Here is a 20,254-nt window from a genome sequence, read left to right on the forward strand (position 1 = left end):
AAAACACTTTGCTATACTACACTGCCTTTTCCTTTTTCTTTTTTTTTTGCCTGCCCACCTATTCATCATGAGCACAATCATTCAAAAAAAATCAACCAGAAAATTTGGTGGAGACAAAATGAAGAGTGAAGAATGATGCAGATACTAAGAAAGCAGAAATGTCATAAATAGCGAGTTACTAGAAGGATCACAAAATGAAATGGGGAAAATTAGCAGTCCTTAGAGCAGTTACAGTTGCCGAGACTTTCCCAGTTGCAATTTGAGTTCCGTTTCCATGCATCCTTACGTTAAAAATATTGGGTCGGGCACCTGGCTAGGCTCAGTCGAAAGAGCGTGTGACCCTTGCTCTCGGGGTCACGAGTTTAAACCCCACATTGGGTGTAGAGATTACTGAAACAAAACTTTAAAAGAAAATAGTAACCCAAATATGTATCTGCATTTGGAGAGGCAGAAATGAAGGTGCAGGGACGCCTGGGTGGCTCAGTCGGTTAAGCGTCCGACTTCGGCTCAGGTCATGATCTCGCGGTCCGTGAGTTCAGGCCCCGCGTCAGGCTCTGTGCTGACTGCTCAGAGCCTGGAGCCTGTTTCGGATTCTGTGTCTCCCTCTCTCTGTGACCCTCCCCCATTCATGCTCTGTCTCTCTCTGTCTCAAAAATAAATAAACGTTAACAAAAATTTAAAAAAAAAGAAAGAAAGAAAGAAATGAAGGTGCAGATTTAATCCCAAGAGTGAAAGAGCATCTGTTCTTAGAATACTAAATGAGTAAAACATAACTATGCAATCATGTTTGATTGGAAAATATATATAAAGGTAAAATGATGTGGGTTTTTTTTTTAAGTTTATTTATTTATTTATTTTAAAAGAGAGAGCACAGGAAGGTCAGAGAGAGAGAGAGAGAGAGAGAGAGAGAGAGAATCCCAAGCAGCTCCTCGCCGTCAGCACTGAGCCCACTGGGGGGCCTGAACTCTCAAAGCAGGAGATCATGACCTGAGCCAAAAACAGCAGTTGGACGCTTGACCGACTGAGCCGCCCAGGCGCCCCCTAAAGGTACAAGGATGTTAACTGCACATCGAGTAAAGTTACTATGGACATGGTATCTCTCCAGTGTGAAATATTACAGACAGAAGGCCTACTTCTCTTTAAAACGGCCAGTCTTTGGGGGTGCCTGGGCGGCTCAGTCGGTTGAGCCTCTGACTCTTGATTTCAGCTCAGGTCATGATCTCAGGGGAATGGGATCAAGCTCCACCTTGGGCTCTGGGCTGAGCATGGAGCCTGCTTGGGATTCTCTCTCTCTATCCTTCTGCCCCTCTCCCCTACTTGCACTCTCTCTCTCTCTAATTAAAAAAAATGGCCAGCCTTTCTTTTTCTGTCAGAATGTTTATAACAATAAACTGCAACCACGTAAGTGTTTTGTTTTGAACATTTTCATATATATATATGAAATATATATGCTCATATATATATATGCTCATATATATATGCTCATATATATATATATATGCTCATATATATATATATGCTCATATATGTGTATATATATATGAGCATATATATATATATATGAGCATATACATATATATGAGCATATATATATATGAGCATATATATGAGCATATATACACATATATATGAGCATATACACATATATATGAGCATATATATTGAGACTTTTACCAGCTACCATATTGTTTCATGATGGCTGACTGTGCTTTTTTCTTTTGTAGTAATAGCAAAGTCAATAACATTTTCTTTTTTTTTTAAGTATATTTATTTTGAGAGAGAGAGAGAGCGCGCGCGCACCAGTGGGGGAAGGGCAGACAGAGAGAGAGAGAGAGAGAGAGAGAGAGGACCCCAAGCAGGCTCCACATTGGCAGGGCAGAGCGCGACACAGGGCCCCAACTTACAAATCATGCGACCATGACCTCAGCCAAAATCAAGAGTTGGAGGATTAACCGACTCAGCCACCCATGTACCCCAAAGTCAATAACATTTTTACTGAACAGATAAATCTAAAATGTTTAGGGGCACCTGGGTGGCTCGGTCAGTTAAGCGTCTGACCTCTCTGCACTGAGCATGGAACCTGCTTAAGACACTCTCTCCCTCTCCCTTCGCCCCTCTCCCCCGCTTGCGCTCTCTCTCTCTCTCTTTCTAAAATAGAAATAAATAAATAAATAAAAACAATACCAGCTGGGTTTGTTTCTGCTTTGTGCACGTTGAGGATCTATTGTTAACAGTATACCTAGTCTTTATTTTTATATTGTTTGGCTTTTTATTAGAATGCTATCGCCCTTTGAAGGCTTTTGCCTGAAATGTCACTTTGCTTGGATTCAGTACAAAAAAGCAGCAGCTTTTTTGATTAGCATTTGAGTCACAGTTCTTTAATATTAACTTTTATATGCCCTTTTGTTTAATTATACCCTTGAAACCAGTCTCTGGATAGATTGCATTCAGTCTAATATTTTATTAAGAGGATTTAATCTTTTTAACATTTTGTGATGAATTCTACGTCTACCAGCCAGTTTTGTGTTTTTGATTTACTATGACTTCGTTGTTGTTGTTGTTGTTATTGTTTTCTCCCTGTTTTTCTACTTTCCTCTAGACTGACAGTGGCAATCTCTAATAATTATCATATCATCACTACTACTGTTTTCCCTTTTCTAGTTCCCTTTGCTGGTTTGGTAACTCTCTTCCTTCAGCAATTCTTATTTAGCATACATAACTCTATAAATTTTCTAACCAAATCCAAAGACTTTATAACACGTGTCAAAGACCCCTAACACCTTTGTAATTGTCCATAATTTTACATTTTTAGAATTTCATAATATTTTCACAGTTTTCACATTTATTTACATATTTTGTTATTGATTTCTTCTACGCCTTTTCTTTACTTTCAATAAATGAAATGCGTCACTTGGTAATTGTTTTAATGAGTGTGCACAGTTGCAAATTCTCCTAGCCTGATATACTTCAAAATATGTTTATGATAACCTCACTATTAAATAGTTTATGAGCTGTGTATATGATTTATAGTAAAACTATATTCCTTTGGGGCACCTGGGTGGCTCAGTCGGTTAAGCATCTGACTTCAGCTCAGGTCACGATCTCACAGTTCGTGGGTTTGAGCCCCGCGTCGGGCTCTGTGCTGACAGCTGGGATCCTGGAGCCTGCTTCGGATTCTGGGTGTCCCTTTCTCTCTGCCCCTCCCCTGCTCATGCTCTTTCTCTCTCTCAAAAATTAATTAATCAATTAACTTTTAAAAAACCGTATTCCTTCAAGAATGTGAAGAAGGCATTACTTCTGTTATTGCTGCTGACAAGCCAGCCACCAGGGTAAAGGGCATTTCTTGTCAGGCATCATGTCTTTTTTTCCAACTATCAAGCCTTTGTCCTTGATATACCGCAATTTCACTAAGACAACCATGGGATTATTTTTACTCGTTATGAGGGATACTTGAAGACTTTTACTCTGAACTCATGTCTGTCCTCAACTCTAGACAATTCCTATGTTTTTACTTGAATTTTTTTAAGGTTTATTTATTTTTGAGAGAGACAGAACACGAGCAGGGTAGGGGCAGAGCAAAGGAGACACAGAATCCAAAGCAGGCTCCGGGCTCCAAGCTGTCAGCACAGAGCTCAATGCGAGGCTCAAACCCATGAACTGTGAGATCATGACCTGAGCTGAAGTCGGAGGCTTAACCGACTGAGCCACCCAGGCACCCCCCACCTCGTTTTTAAATAAAGCCTCTCAGATATTTCCTCAGATCTCTTTTGGAACACTTGTATATATACATTACATCATCTCGATCTATAGCCATGTCTCTTATACATGTTTGGAATCTCTCTTGTGCTACACTCTGCAAAATTTCTCAAAACCATAGTCCCATGTATTAATTCTTTGTGTCTGATTTCAATTATCAGTTATCCCAATTTGTTTCGTTTCAGCAACAATGGTTTTCACTTTACGAATTTCTAGTTCTTTCTATCTACCCTTCGTTATTTTATCTGTTTTGGTTTCCTACTTTCTCATTCTCTTCATGGAGTTAATCATTTCTCTGTCCCTTCATAGATTCTAAACACGCTTCTTTTAAAACCATACCAATTTTAAAACCACTATGGAGATTTTTCTCTCGTCGTCACTTAATCTGTCATGATTTCATTTCCTGCTGCCAAGCGGTGGCTGGCCCCAGGTTGTCCGGCTGTAGGGCCATCTGCTTCTTTGTGCCTCTCGAAGAGGCAACATTATAAATGGCGCATCCCCACAAATTAGTCAATCCGGGCTTTTTCAGCTGCCTTTTCAGTGTCCGGAAGTTCCACGCTGGCCGGGCAGTGAGACCAGCTCTGTGTCTCCTGAATTTGAGGCCCCTATTTCCTACTACCCCCCAGGATCCAGACACGTGGTCTCCTCTGCGTGCTTCCGGTCCGTGATCCCAACCCTCCGGTAGTGTCAGTGTCTCTACCTTTCTGCATGCCATATTCCATTTTCTAGCCTATCGATACATTTAGCACTTTGAAGTTACTTAATTGTATGTTTTATATTTTATCTGCTATTTGCCATATGTTGGATCAAAAAGGGAAAGTCTCAAAGCATGAATTTATAGCGTCTTAATTAGGTGTCAGGAAGTTATAAAATGTCACGAATACCCTTCCCTTAGTAATTTGAAAGTTAATGGAGGAGAAAAAATTCTATGCATGAAATATTTAGAGAATACAAAACAGATTCTAATGATAAAAAAAACTTGTACCCATTTATACAAAAATAATCAGGGAAGACTTTATGGATGTGGCAGGAGTTGAGATTTTTCTTAAAGAATGAGCAAGATTTGGATGGATGGACATGAAATATATGAATTTTAACCTCTTTACAGATTTACTTCATTATATGGCTTGAAGATACAGCTTATGTACTTCCTTTAGTGGTTTTGAATGATACAAAGACAGTGTGTTAAAATTGTACAGCTCTGGGTACACAATCAAGTGGGAGTATTGAGAGAAAACAATTTTATGGGGATCCTAGCAATTTCATGTAAAAAGTCACCCTAGGAATCATTCAATTTTGGAGAGACGGATGCAAGGGGAGAAAATGTGTGCATGTATCTATCTATGTCTGCTGAGAAATATTAAGATTGCAACTACTATGCTATTGCAGGGACATGAATATTCTTCCAGGAAATTATTAGCAACAACTAATTGGATCGGTATTGACTAATTTCCCGGAGAAATCCAGTATCTAAAGCTAACTGTCTCTTATTTCCCTCTGTACCCAAGTTTTCAGCTTTAAGCTACTTCATAAACTTCTCCTCTGCTCAGAAAAGTCTAAAAATAATTGCACTGCATAATGTTCTAATGTCCTTCTGATGGCCGCTCTTCGGGGTTCATCACACATGCCAAGAGCCCTTCAGTGGATAGTAAAAAGAGGCAGGACATTTACAAATAGGCTCACAGTTTATTTAATGCCTCTGTTTAAGTCTCTCTTATTCAGACTCTGCCTACGTCCACTGAGCCATTTTACAGAAATAGTAGATATAATTGGCCTTGTGCCTTGTTAGTTCTGATGATTAGCCTGACTCAGATTAACACCACTCCCAGTGGAAAAAAAAAAAAATGTAGCTCTTCTTGTGCATAAAGAAGAGGGCAGGCTTCAGCCACAGGCTTTGGCAAGTTCTACACACAGAAGACCATATAGTTTCAAAGTAGGTGATGGAAATCAGGAGACAGAAAGATTAACCCTCAAGACATGTCTGTTTTAACTCAGCCTGATTTCCATTTACTGCAACCCTGACAACAGGAATAAACCTGTTGACTATATTTTCAAAATGCGACCAAGTGGTAAAACATGATACCTCCATTTAAAGTTTTTTTAATTGAATGCACCTGGTGCTGTTCTCTTGCAATTTACGTTAATGCCACACACAGGCAAGCAGGACCTAATTACCAATTAAGCAATAAAGCTGTTTATAAGGCCAAATGTTCTCTGGGTCCAGTCAATGAATTATATGTGTGTGTGTGTGTGTGTGTGTGTGTGCATACATATACATATGTGTGTGTGTGTGTGTGTGTGTGTGTGTGTGTGTGTGTATGGGTGTCTGGGTGTATAACTATAGTTATACACACACACACACACATCTGTAGACACTCCATACTTCTTAACCTTTGTTACAATTGTCAACTTGTCTGGTTTTATAGAGATGTCTTGTGGGAAATGATTTGATCCTCAGAAGTGATGAAAGGGATTCCCTAATTATATAAAGTCCTGGTCATTTCAAGTCTAAAACTGAGAATCTTTAAAATGCATGAAAAATAGTTTTGTTTTGCTTTCTCAAATGGTCATTGAGGGAGTCCTCTGATTCTGTATGTGGCTGTTTATGATCTCAAACATTGCTCTGGCACTGACCCCGATCCCCCGACTAAAGCTTTCTCCGGAGAGCTGGTATAAAAGCTCAGGGTTAGGAAATAGAAGGGCAACTTTGTGTCCTTGTACTTGACATTGTTATTGTCAAAACTAAGGCAACTGCAAGCCTGGCCATTCACTGCTCTCTATACGCTATTTTTTTTTTTAAGTTTACTTATTTATTTTGAGAGAGAGAGCAAGAGTGGAGGGGGTGCAGAGGAAGAGGGAGAGAGAGACTCCCAAGCAGGCCCCGTGCTGACATATCAGCATAGAGCCTCATACAGGGCTTGTCTCATGAACTTTGAGATCATGACCTGAACTGAAACCAAGAGTCAGACGCTTAACCAACTGAGCCACCCAGGCGCCCCTTACTATATCCTATTGATGCAGGAACACTGAAAAGAGAGATCTGAGAATTTTCATGGTTTGCTTCAGTTTAGGAACTTTGCCCCCAGAACCTGAACTCGGTTGTAGGATATAGGCTGATTGTAATTCAGTTCAGCTTTACAAAAATGTACTGAGCATCTGCAGGCACTGGGAACGCAGGGGTGAACTAGACTGCATCCCTGTCTTCTGTGAGCTTACAGACCAAAATGTTTTGTGTCACCTTTTCCCTTACTTGTCATTGCCATGCTTACCACCATGGTGACAGATCACTCCTGGACTTAACCATCAGTAGACAATAGTTCCAGATTGGCTGCCCAGTTTTAGTTGTGTGTGTGTGTGTGTGTGTGTGTGCATGCCTGTAAGAGAGAGACAGAGACAGAGAGGAACTGCAGGCGAGGAGAGTTGAGATAGTCCTGCCCCTTCATCAATAGCATCACAGCTATCAGTCTGTCCGAGGGCAACCTAATCCTGGCCTCTTCGTCCGCCTTGATCCTAGCTCTCATCCTCTCCCCTCATACACGCACATTCCAGAGGGAAGGCCATAGGGGGTTTTGCCTGTGTTGGTGTTCCCATCTACACTAATGCAGTCCATGAATCTCATTCCATGTTGTTCCCACTAAATATGTCTTCAGGATCTGTCCAAGTTGTTTTATACTGTACTGTGGGGGTTTGCAACTGATATGCGTTATTGTGCACCACTAACTATAACCACGTTTTACTTCTTAATTCCTCTACTGGCAAATGCTTGGATTACCTCCAATTTCCCTCTCTCTCACGCTCTCTCTCTGTTACATGCGCACACACACACACACACACACACACACTGGCCCCAATGAAAGTCCTCATTCCTACTTACCTACTATGGGAGAATTTCTTTAGGACACAAAAACTATTCAAGGTATCATAATCAGCAATTTAATCTAGGAACAAAGAGCTTAAAAATCACTGGAAGGGCCAGTGGAATGAATGAGGACAAGTGAGAGCCCTCCTGAGATTCAGGGACTCGGGGATCCTGAGCACTGCAGCTCCCCACCCCCAACACTGAAGTGGGTGATTCCCAGCAAGATGTCCAGAGGCCTCTGTACAATGTCACCGTCCCAGACCCAAGCATTTGCTGGCCACCAGAGCAACATGCACCTCGCCCGCCCAGGCCACATGCAGGTGTCTCCTGCAATCCTGGACTGCAGGGATTGTTGGAAAGTAGGCCCCAGGTTTCCAGGCCTTTCTCTATAGGGAGGCGCACATAGGAAACAGCCCCTCTGTGTTACACTCTCCCTAACTTCATCTTGCTAACCTTCTATGGATTTTTTTTTTACTGTAGTCTTTTTAGTTTACACGAGTTCTCACCAATTCTGACTTTTTTATATAGTGTTTGGTTCTTTTTTTTTCCCATGGGTGTGATATATTCTCTTTCTTCTCTAGAGATATTAATAATCATTCTTCTGAAATTTTCTTTTCTGTACTGTGTTGATTGCAAGCATATCTCTTTTTCTTTTTCTTTCCGTCTCTTGGTTTCATGTGAACGTCTTTCCCTTATGTTTCTTGTGGTGATGTCTGTCCATTCTTGTTTAAGAATGAGGCACTCAAGGGGCACCTGGGTGGCTCAGTCGGTTAAGCATGTGACTTTGACTCAGGTCATGATCTCACGGTTCATGGGTTCAAGCCCTGCATCAGGCTCTGTGCTGACAGTTCGGAGCCTGGAGCCTGCTTTGGATTCTGTGTGTCTCTCTCTGCCCCTCCCCTGCTGGTGCTCTGTCTCTGTATCGCAAAAATAAATAAACGTTTACAAAAATTAAACAACAACAAAAAAATGAGGCACTCACGTGACACTTAAGTAGGAATGCAGCTTCTTCTGTGAAGGTCTCCAGTGCTGGGTGACCCTGATGAGTAGGACATATCATTGGAGGATGCCTAAATGGCATTGTCTGGTGATCTCCTCTCTTGAACTGGTTGGTTTTCCAGAAAGGAGATCTCCCACCTGAAAGGGAGAAGGTGAAGCTATGGGATTTGGAATGGTCTGACCTACTGGGGCTGAGGGGGCTTACTGGAGGCAATGAGCCCAGGAACAGGGCTAGAGTTCAGTTTGTAGGTACTGCTCTAGTCCTCATTCAGAAAGATGACTCATGGGGGCGCCTGGGCGGCTCAGTCGGTTAAGCGTCCAACTCTTGATATCGGTTCAGGTCATGATCTCATGGTTTGTGGGTTGGAACCCCAAGTCCGGCTCTGTGCTCACAGTGTGGAGCCTGCTTGGGATTCTGTCTCTCTCCCTCTCGCTCTCTTTCAAAAATAAATAACACTTTAAAAAAAAAAAAAAAGATGACTCACAACCTCACTTCTGCCTTTGCGTGGGTCTGTTGTATCCAAACCCAGAGTCTACCTGGACCAATCTGTCCACATGGCCACTTCTAGTCTTCTGCTGGAGTAGAGGAAGCCTGTCACTAGCCCCCTAAGTCTGGGCAGATGACCTTGGAGTCCAAATGCCTCTCCTTAAACCTTCATCTTTCCTCCTGGCTGTGGCCCCATCTGATTCCCACCTTCAGCAGTGAGGGATACCTCTGGTTCCGGGGCATGTCCTGGATTCTCACACAGGGTCAACACGTTCCTTCTGGTTTGGCTCTGCCCTCTTCTACAGGCTTCACTACACCCTCTGTTCCATAAACGAGCGACTACACGCCTACATTTCCCAAGTTTCTAAAATATGTTCTTTTCTGATGTTGTCTCATCCCCGTTCCTCTTTTTCCTTGAAAATATGTCCTTCTTTTGTCTTTCTCTTCTGTATCATTTTAGTATTATTTGGAGGAGGGAACAGAGATAAATATTCAGTTCGGCTTCTGCCACGCTGGTAGGTAATCAGTAAAAATGTTCAATGGGAGCCTTCTGAATGGAAGTATTCTTATATTTTAAAACAACAAACTTGAGGAGTTAAAACACATACATACCAGGGAACGTAATCGATGGTGTTCTGATAGTGCTCATGGTGACTGATGGCAGCTACACCGGGGGTAAGCACAGCATCATGCACAGATTTCATCATGTTACCATGTTGTACTCCTGAAACTAATATAGCAAGGGTGTCAACTATACTGCAATTAAAAAAAAAAAATGTATGAGTACTGCCCTCTGTCTGGATCTCTATCCATTCTTCCATATTCCATTTTTTATGAGTTCTGTAGTTATAATCTGTTTTTTGATGATTTTATCCTTCAATGCAATAAAACATCAATACTATTTTCAGCCTCTGTGAGTCAAATATATTGAAATATGCCCCAACAGCTGGGGCTAATTGTCTTCAAGTGTGTATATTGTTTATGAAGAAATGTGGGCCGGAGTGAGCTTCTGACTTATCCAGCTTACGTTCCCTTAAATACCTTAAAAATGGTTACGAACTAGATCAGAAGTCTGTTACGAATCAAAAGTCTGCCTTTGTCAAACCTGTGTGCTAAAATCTCACCAATACTCTGGGCGAATTTCAGTTTGACACCCAGAGGATTCTTATTTCATCCAAATATTGTTCACACTTCCCAAAGTGAATTTCACATACTTCCCTTCTGAAGTTGCCCCTGAATATATTATTTTGATTCGCGTTGTCAGGAAGTACCTAAACATGTGTCCTCCTTGGTCGGTGGCTTACGTTCTTCATGAGATTCTATCGATCACGGGCTGCTCTGGTATGTGCAGGAAAGTGTGAAGAAGTAGGAGTTCCAGATCTTGCTGTGTTTTTTGTGCTCGAAACTACTCTTGGTCTCAGATCTTCTCATCTGTATAAGAAAGGGCAGGGCTAAGTCAGTGATTCTCTAAATACAGCAAAATCAATGACAAGACAATGTGGGCATGTCTGTCCATACAGTTGTGAGTGTGGTTTTGAGAGGCAGGCACACCTGGCTTGAAATCCCAGCTGTCCTGCTTACTAGTTTTGTGACCTATTATTTCGCTTTTCTGAGGATAACATATCCTTATCTGCAAAATTGAGGCAATAATAAAAATTCTCACTTACATGCTTTTATGTGAGCGTGCAAAAATTAAATGTCATACAGTTTGTAAGGTGTTGAACACTAGCAACGACAATAAAACCAACATTACTGTGGCATCGAAATGGTGCACTGGGCTGTGGATAAAAACCAAATCATCATTTATTCACCTATTCAACATTTATTAAGCACCTCCCTAATCACCAGATGTTGTTCTGAGCACTGATGTTATAAAACGTCCCCACCTATGGAGCTGACTTATGTTTTAGTGAGAAACACAAGAAAAATATGATAGAACAGGATATAATGGAATATCAGTCACATGCAATGAAAAAAGGCCTCGAAGTAAAATAAAGTAGGGTGAAGGAATACAGAGTGATCTGGCATCGTGTGTGTTCTTTTATGCAGGGAATCAGGGAAGGCTTCTCTGAGGAGGCAACTTTTGGGTAGGGACTGGAGTCGAGTAGGCAGATACCTAAGGGAAGAGCTTCCGGGCAGCAGGACCAGGGTGTGCAAGGATCCTGCGTGTAAGCAAACTTGTTGCGTTAGAAGAACAGGACAAGGAGGTGACATGACTGCAGACAGGGAGGGCAACTATAGACATAAAGGTGGAGATGGGGACAGAAGCCTGATGGGTAAGACGTTGAAGAACATGTCAGAGACTTTGGATGTTACTGTAAGTATGATTAGAAACCACACCTGGAGTATCATGATCGAGGAATTAACATGACTTAAGTCTCACGTACACGTGGGTTTGAATCCCGCCTGGGAAAGATGCTGAAACCCCCTGGCTTGTTTCTCCACGTGTTCTTGGAAGGGCTCAAAGAGACAATGCATGTGAAAGCAACAAACACAGGGTTTGGCATAAAGTTACCCGCTCAATACCCTTAAACATTAGAGATTCTTCCTCTTCACCTAGAAGTCTGGGACAAGAATGGATCAGTTTGAGCCAGTGCTTCCTTTCCCACTGGTTAATCCCACCTCTTGATATGATTTCCAGTTTAGCCACTCCTTTCTCCTATAATAATACATTAATTAAGAGGAATTAGTTATACTGTCAATAAATAACATGACTCACTGGTTACTAGTTGGTGATACTTTGAGCAAACGAGGAATATGAGTTGCATTGTGACTGACAGGGTGGTAAGGGGGAGTGTATCTCATGGGACACACTGCATGACCCACACAAGGCAGCATGATCTTGGGACATAGGGCAGGAAAGAGGAAGTTGGATTATAGCAGCCTGGGGGGAGAAGGAGCACAGATGAATCAAATGTTGTCCTCAGACAGCCCTGCCGTCCAGGCTGCAATTCATTTTCTTTCTCCAAGCTTGAGAAGTACATATCACATGAAGCCACACAGAGAGTAACAGACGCGCTCATGCAGGAAGTCGAGATCTTAGAGCCAAGTGCTTCTCAGGTTCAAGGCTTGACACCGGAGGCTTTCCTGGACTAAGCGTTTCATTTTGGAAAGAACATTTTCCATTTGATCTTTGCTTCTTATTGGGTCCTCCTTAATTTCATCTTTTATTAGAATATTTGTATTGGGCCATTGCCTTTCAGTGACTCAGCTAAGTGGATATTCAGGGCTGTGGATTTCTTTTCTATCTAAAGCAATCAACGGTGCAGATCTAAGAGTAGAAGATTTCCAAAAAAATATATACTTTCCTGACACTGATTCAAAGAAAGCTTGCCCGCCTTGCACATCATCTCGCTTGACTATTATACAACATTTTAAGTGCTGTTGGGGAAAAAAAAGTTTTCTAACATAACTGTACCTGAAATGCTAGTGAAGCCTGAAGCAAATTTTAATTATAACAATGTTCTCTAGGTCTGCTCCATATAGAAATTCATCTTACATTTTGCATGACGTGATTTAGCACCTTGATAGCAGATGTAGTACGTGTATTGAAGTTGCCATATAGACTGAAACTCACCCTGGGATCTCCAGGTTTCCAAAGCTGAAAATGAAGGGAACATGAGTCCAGACTCATTTCCCACTCTTGTCTTCATCTAACTGGAAGGACGGGGATGTTTCCACACTGGCCTCAGGAAAGACTCACGACTTTTCCCAAAGTATAGCTCCCAACAACCCGACAGTAGTCCAGTAGGTGTAAGAGCTGTGACGTAATAAAAAGTTGGTGTTCTGCACCGTTCCAGTCAAAGTGCTAAGTGACAATGCGTGAGAGTCTAGAAGATGATTCCTTTTGAATCATATGAGTGGATTCCCCCAATCTCTTCTCTTTGCTATCTTCTCATAAAGAATTCAATGTTCGCTACGTATGCCTATAAATTTGTGGGCAGTTGCTAGTTCTTTTTTACAATTCCAGCTGCTTCTAGTTCTTCTCAGGTAGGTGGGAAATACATTATAAATAAATGAGAAAATAGTTTTCATTGGGTAACATATGCCTCAATCTTTCTTGCTTCTTACTATTGACTGAATTCTATTTCCACTCATTCTTTCTTTCTCTGTTCTGATTTAAAGCTAATTGCACTAACTCTCCTCTGGATTCTGTATTTTTCCTACCTTCTCAATGGACTTGCCTCATCCATGACTCTCTCCTCTTCGAATTTTTCAACCTTCATTAGATCCTCCCACTCCAAGCTCTGATGAAAGATCTTTCCTATTAGAGCTGTGATTTGCTCAGTCCTCCCTCCCCATCAAGCGCACCCTTTCCATCCTTTCCCATCACTGCTCAGAGACATTACGTCCCCATTATCTCTTGCTCCTCTGCTCACCTCTTTCTTTAAAACTTCCTTTTTAAAAATTACTTTCTAACTTCCATGTCCAGTGACTTCTCCTCATTCCTGACCACACATTACATTTCTTCTGAATTTTAAAGTGTTGCCCACTCACTCCTTCTCAAAAGTCATACCAACCTTCATTCCCTTGCCACAGTCCTTTAAAAATGTAAATATTTGGGGCGTCTGGGTGGCTCACTTGGTTGAGCGTCAAACTTCGGCTCAGGTCACGATCTCGCAGTCTGTGAGTTTGAGCCCCGCGTCGGGCTCTGTGCTGACAGCTCAGAGCCTGGAGCCTGCTTCGGATTCTGTGTCTCCCTCTCTCTCTCTGCCCCTGCCCCGCTCATGTCTGTCTCTCTGTCAAAAATAAATAGACATTAAAAAAATTTTTTTTTCAATGTATTTACTGACAGGTATTTTCTACCAGGTAATAGGTTAGTTATCAGAACTAACTCAAATGCAGGTTCAAACTGAATAGATTTCATGGTCCAGGCGGATAAACAAACATGTGCTCACAAAGAATACACAAGACCTTCCCACACTACCTGTTCTGATAATACTTTAGATGAGATTTCCAGAGACTTTGTCCTAACAACAGCAACAACAACAGCAAACACTTAAATTAATCCCAAACTATCTTGTGTAAAATTTCTCTAAATGCTTTACTTGACTGGCAGGAAAGCAAAGGAAATCTCCATGCCAGAAAGAATAGGAAAGCACGAATCAAGAGAGATAAACGCACTCAGGACATAGTGCTTTCTCTTTGAGAGCTGTCAGATCCTCAGTTGTAATGGCAGACAGATGTAATTTGGAGGGAAAAAAAACATGGCACCCAATCAAAGTAGATGTCTGAGCAGGGAAAGCCGTTCCCCCTCATCTTTTTCCACCACAGCCCATCCTCCAATTCCACATAAAATGTGGACTTCTGCAGGATGACTTCCTCACCATTACCTATTTTTAAAAAAGGAAAATCTGTGAGGCACCTAGGTGGCTCGGTTGGTTAAGCATCAGACTCTTGATTTTGGCTCAGGTCATGATCTCACAGTTCAGGATGTTGGGCTCCACGCTGAGAGTGTAGAGCCTGTTTGGAATTCTCTCTCCCTCCTCTATATCTGCCTCTCCCTCACTCGTGTGCTCTCTCTCCCTCTCTCAAAATAAATAAAGAAACTCAAAAAAATAAAAAAGGATAATCTGGGATACCTAGATTCAGAAAACCTAAACAAAATAGATACAATGAAATTGGTACTTGAACATAACACAGTGGGAAAGAAATTGGACACATTGGGAAAGAAAGGTCAGAAATGACTAAAATATTAGCAGCAAAAGCCAGAAGCCAATGAGATAACATCTTAAAGGTATCATGAGGAAATTACTTACAACCTGGAATTATACATTCAGCTAGATTATCTTGTAAAGGTTATGGGCATTTAGAGAATTTGTAACAAAAAATATCCTCCACAAATGTTCCTTCTAAAGACCACTTTAAGAAGAAGAAAACTTTATGCCAGAATAAATGGTGAAGAAAGAAAACACTAAACATTTGGGTATATATAAACAAACATTGCAAAAAGCAAGGATAACAACTACTTCATAGGGGGTAATAAAAACAAGATTAAATTGAATACTTATAATAATCAGCATATAAATAAGAAGTTGGAGTTAAATTACCCTAACTTTATTATTCTTCAGCAGGATGGTAAATACTTAGTAATTTTAGCATCTGAAAGTTTCTAGACTAACCATTAAAATAGTGGAAATAGACTCTACAACTACAAAACCAGTAGAAGAGACTTTCTCTCCCACTTAGGATGGAGTAGGAACAACCAGACTCACCCTCCTCTCTGAAACAACGCAGAAAACCAGAGAAAAAGAGCAAGGACCAGAAATCAGTTATACTTATATATACCAGAATTGAACAATTACAAGTAGAGATTTTTTTTGAATATTTGAATGTTTGAAATTTGAATAAATGCTCCCAAATAAGACATTTAGGAATGAATCTGACAAATGATCAAGACTTATTTGCTGCCAACTAAAAGATGTTCTTGAGAGATATCATGTAAGACCTAATTAAGTTGTGAGATATATTCTCTTAACGGTGTGGAAGACTCAATACCACTAAGATAGCAATTCTCTCCATACTGATTTATAGATTTAATAAAATCCCAATCAAAACTCCAGAAGCTTTATGGAAATTGACCAGGTGACTAAAATTCTATGGAAATGCAAAGGACCTTACATAAATGAAACAACTTTGAAAAAAAAAAAAAGATGATTAATACTACCTGGTTATAAGATTTGGTTTTAAATCTAGTATCAGTAAACTATAGTATTTAGGTCCACAGACACAAGTCAATCGATAGATGAGAACAGTGTCCAGAAATAGGCCCATACATAAAAACTTGATTTTTTAAAAAATTGCAGTAGAGAAACACTAGAGACCATTAATTTTTTTGAAAAAAAGTAGAAAGATAATTCAGTGGAGAAAGGACAGTCATTTCAACATATAACACTGGATAAGTGGATATCTTTTTGAAAAAGAAAGAAAGAGAGGAAGGGAGAGAAAAAGAGAGAGAGAAAGAAGAAGAAAGAGAACAAAAGAAAGAGAGAAATAAAAGAAATAAAGACGAAGGAAAAAAGGGAGGAAGAAAAAAGGGAGGGAGGAAGAGAGGCAGAAGAAATTATTTCCGTTTAATCCTGGCACCATATTCAAAATTTAATTGGTATGGATCATAGACCTAAGTGTAAAATGTGAAACTATAATACATCTTAAGAAAACACAGGAGAAAAATCTTTGTAATCTTCACTTAGGCAAACATTTCACCGTTATGACACTAAACGTACAATCTATAAAGGAAAAAAATATGAGTTCGATATCCTTCAAAATGTCTTCCTCAAAATTTCTTATGAAAAGATGCTGTTAAGAGAGTGAGAGTTTGGGGGCACCTGGGTGGCTCAGTCAAATTAAGCATCTGACTCTTGATTTTTGGCTCAGGTCGTGATCTCACGGTTTGTGAGGCTGAGCCACGTGTTCGGCTCCACACTGACAGTGCAAAGCTGCCTTGGGGTTCTCTCTCTCCCTCTTTCTGCCCCTGCCCTGCATACCCTCTCTCAAAATAAATAAACTTAACAAAGAGAAAGAGAGAGAGAGAGAGAGAGAGAGAGAGAGAGAGAGAGAGAGTTTGTTGAAATAAACCACACGGAGAGAAAGTATTTATAAGTCATATATCTGATAAAGAACTCATGCCCAAAATATGTAAAGGATGCTTACAACTCATAGTTTAAAACAACAATCCATTAAAAGAGTGGGGAAAAGATTTGAACAGACACTCTAACAAAGACGATACACAGATGAAAACATGAGCGTGTGAAAAAAGTGTCCAAATCATTAGTCACTAGGTAAAAGCAAATCAAACCTGGAAGGAGATACCATTACATAGCTATCAGAAAGGCTAAAAATAAAAAGACTGACAGGAACAAGTGCTGACAAGGATACAGTAACTGGAACTCTCCTATGCTGCTGATATGGACAGGAGAGGTACAACCACTTAGAAAAGATTTTGTCAGTTTATTTAGACTTTAAATACACACCTTCCATATGCTCTAGCCATTGTACCTCTAGATACTTCTGTGAAAGAAATGGAAACACATACTTGTAAAAAGACTTACACATGAACGTTCATGGCACCTTTATTCGTATAGCCCCAAATTGACAATAACCCAAAAGTTGATCAATACATGAATAAACTTTATCGATACACAAATCAATGGAAACACTAGAGTATATCCATTCAGTGGGATACTACTCAGTAAAACAAACAAATCTACAGAGACATACACCAACATGGATAAATATTACAGACCTGTGGTAAGTAAAAGAAAACAGGCAAATATAGGACATATTTTATTATTGGTTCATTTATAAGAAAGTTAGATTGAGTTTGGTTAAAAGCTATATGTAAGTTCATAGAGAATTAACATCTGAAAAATATTGAGTCTTCTAATCCACAAAAATATTAGTTCCCTTTATTTTTCTAGATATTCATAATTTATCTTAACTGTAATTTTTAGAGAATTATTGTGCAACTTTTGTTATATTAATTTCTAGGCACTTAATGTTCTTGATATAATTTTTAATGTAATTCTTTTTTAAAATTTATTCTCTATGGTTTAGTACAGCTAAGTAATATATATATATTTTATTTTTACAGCAGGCCTAACAACATTTTGACTTCACACATTATTTCTAATAATTTATACATTGGCAATTAACGATAATTTATTGTTTTGTCATTTCTACATATGCCATCATTACATATGGATTACATGCTTGCTAATAATTTTTATCATAAAATATGATAAATTTTAGTAAATGCTTTTTCCACACTCTGAGTATTACTTTAAGATTTCTGCATCTATTTCCATAAAAGAGATGGGCCAGAAAATTTCCTTTCTAATAATATTCTGTTCAGCATTTGATATAAAGGTTATGCTGATGGGAGTGATGCCATCAAGGTAGCAACATAATTCATTGCTGACTTCAGTCCCTCTCACAAGACGACCAACTCATAACTATGTAGACAAGACACCATTGTCAAAATCCCAGAACACGGGAACGGGACAGAATCACCCACCTGGACCACAGAGACCGAGAAAGGCTGCATTAGCAGGGGAAAAGGAACAGCTGTATTCTGACTACATCAATCCTCCTCCATGGTGGCACAGCACCACACCAAGAGGGCTCCCCTGGGCCTATGGATTCTCCAGTGGGAAAAAGCCCACGGTAGACATCCAGCTCCCTAAAAGTTGTGGGATAATTCCTGCGAGGCCCGCTTGGGTCTCACCTCACAGATATCGTGGGCTCCTCTTAGCACTTGGATCTTGGCAAACTGAGGTCCTCCTCACAGAGGTGCTTGAGTAAAGATCCCAGCCAGTGGCTCTGGCCATCTGCAGAAAAAAGCTGGTGTCCTGTCTGGTCAGGGAGCTTAGTGCACATTTCTGCCCGATTTGGATCCCCAGTCAACAAGCCCTACAGGCTTTGGAGACTGTCCTACCATTCCACCTAGGCCTGGAAGAAAATACGTAGCCCTGCCTACTGATAAACACAACCCCAGCCCTACCTAACCAGGAAGCCTCACAAGAGCACCTACGAAGCTGAATAGCTCATTCTAAACACCTACTTACAATACACCTAAGCAGGAAACCCTGCCAGTGGCTCTGTCCATCTGCAGAGCCAAGTCAATGGCCCTATCTGGCCAGGGAGCTTGGTAGACATGTATGCCTGACTCTGGCCACCACCCATCAAGCCATAATAGCCATAAAGCCTGGTCTATGGCCCAGCTTGGTCAAGGAAGTAAATTTGCAGTACCACCCAACTACTGAGTATAGCATCCAATCCCATCCTACTAGGAAGCTTGACCAAGGAGAATCTGGGCAACCATGGGGTCCATCCTACTGTCAAACTTGGGCAAGGAACCCAGCCAGCAGTCCTAACCAACTGCTCCCACCCACCAGCAGATCTCAGGCCTAATAACTCAGGCAGTGGCCTCGCCCAAATAGAGACCCCAAAAGCGAGTTCCACATGTCCAAGGACACTAGCTGACCCACCCAGAACCCCAAGTTCAGTGGACTGAAAGCAAACCTGTAATGTCTGGAAGAAGAGATTATGTAATCAAATGCTCAAATATCAGTGCAAGGAAACATGGATCATGAAGAATTAAATGAACATAACAACACCAAAGGAAATTAATAAATCTCCAATAACTGACCCTAAATAAATGGAGATCTATAAACTATCTGACACAAAATTCAGAATAATTCTCTTTAAGAAGTTTAATGAACTACAAGAACATGCAGACAGACAAGTAAACAAAATTAGGAAAACAATGCATGAACAAAATGAAAAGTTCAACAAAGAAATAGAAAACATTGACAAAACAACAACAGTGACAAAACAAATCTGAGAGCTGAAGAATACAGGGGTTGAATTGAAGAATTCAATAGCGAGCTTCAAAAAACATACTCAACCAATCAGATAAGAAACAAGGAACCAAGAATCTACAAAACAGAAAACAATTACAAAATGGTAATAGGACCAATAATTGCTTTAAATGTAAATGGATTAAATTTACCAATCAAAAGACATAGAATGGTAGAATGGATAAATACAAAACAACAACAAAAGTTCCAATGATATGGTGCCTACAAGAGACTTACTTTAGCTTCTAAGACACACATGAGACTGAAGGGATAGAAAAATATTTTTCGGGGTGCCTGGGTGGCTCAGTTGGTTGAGTGTCTGACTTCAGCTCAGGTCATGATCTCACAGTCTGTGAGTTTGAGCCCAGTGTCAGGCTCTGTGCTGACAGCTCAGAGCCTGGAGCCTGCTTCAGATTCTGTGTCTCCCTCTCTCTCTCTGCCCCTCCCCTGCTCATGCTCTGTCTCTCTCTGTCTCAAAAATGAAAAATATTTTTCAAGCAGATGTTAACAACAACAACAACAAAAGGTAGAGGTGGCTATACTTATCTCAGTCAAAACAAACTTTAAGCTTAAAATAACAGGAGGTTGTGCTGGGATCATATACCAAGTTGGGAGTGGTCTCTTATTTTTTTAATTCCCTGGAAGATAATGTGTAAGGTTGTTGTTATTTCACAATTAAAATGTCTGGAAATTTTTACTGGTAACATTATCTGATACTGGAGGTGGTTTTTTTGCATATGTATGTGTGTATATGTATACATGTCAGAAGGCAACAGAGGAAGAAGGTTTTAA

The 20,254-nt window shown here is 40.4% G+C and overlaps 1 long non-coding RNA gene across 1 annotated transcript; it reads right to left on the minus strand.

The window, feature by feature from the left end:
* Positions 1-9,720: 9,720 nt before the first annotated feature.
* On the minus strand, positions 9,721-13,688 carry LOC122238336. The gene is made up of 3 exons (XR_006217244.1): positions 13,622-13,688; positions 10,373-10,532; positions 9,721-9,831 (listed from the first exon to the last, which is right to left on the minus strand). It is a non-coding gene; the product is annotated as an uncharacterized LOC122238336 (long non-coding RNA).
* Positions 13,689-20,254: the final 6,566 nt, after the last annotated feature.

The sequence above is a fragment of the Panthera tigris genome, chromosome B2 (assembly GCF_018350195.1).
Source record: "Panthera tigris isolate Pti1 chromosome B2, P.tigris_Pti1_mat1.1, whole genome shotgun sequence".
NCBI classification, from domain to species: domain Eukaryota; kingdom Metazoa; phylum Chordata; class Mammalia; order Carnivora; family Felidae; genus Panthera; species Panthera tigris.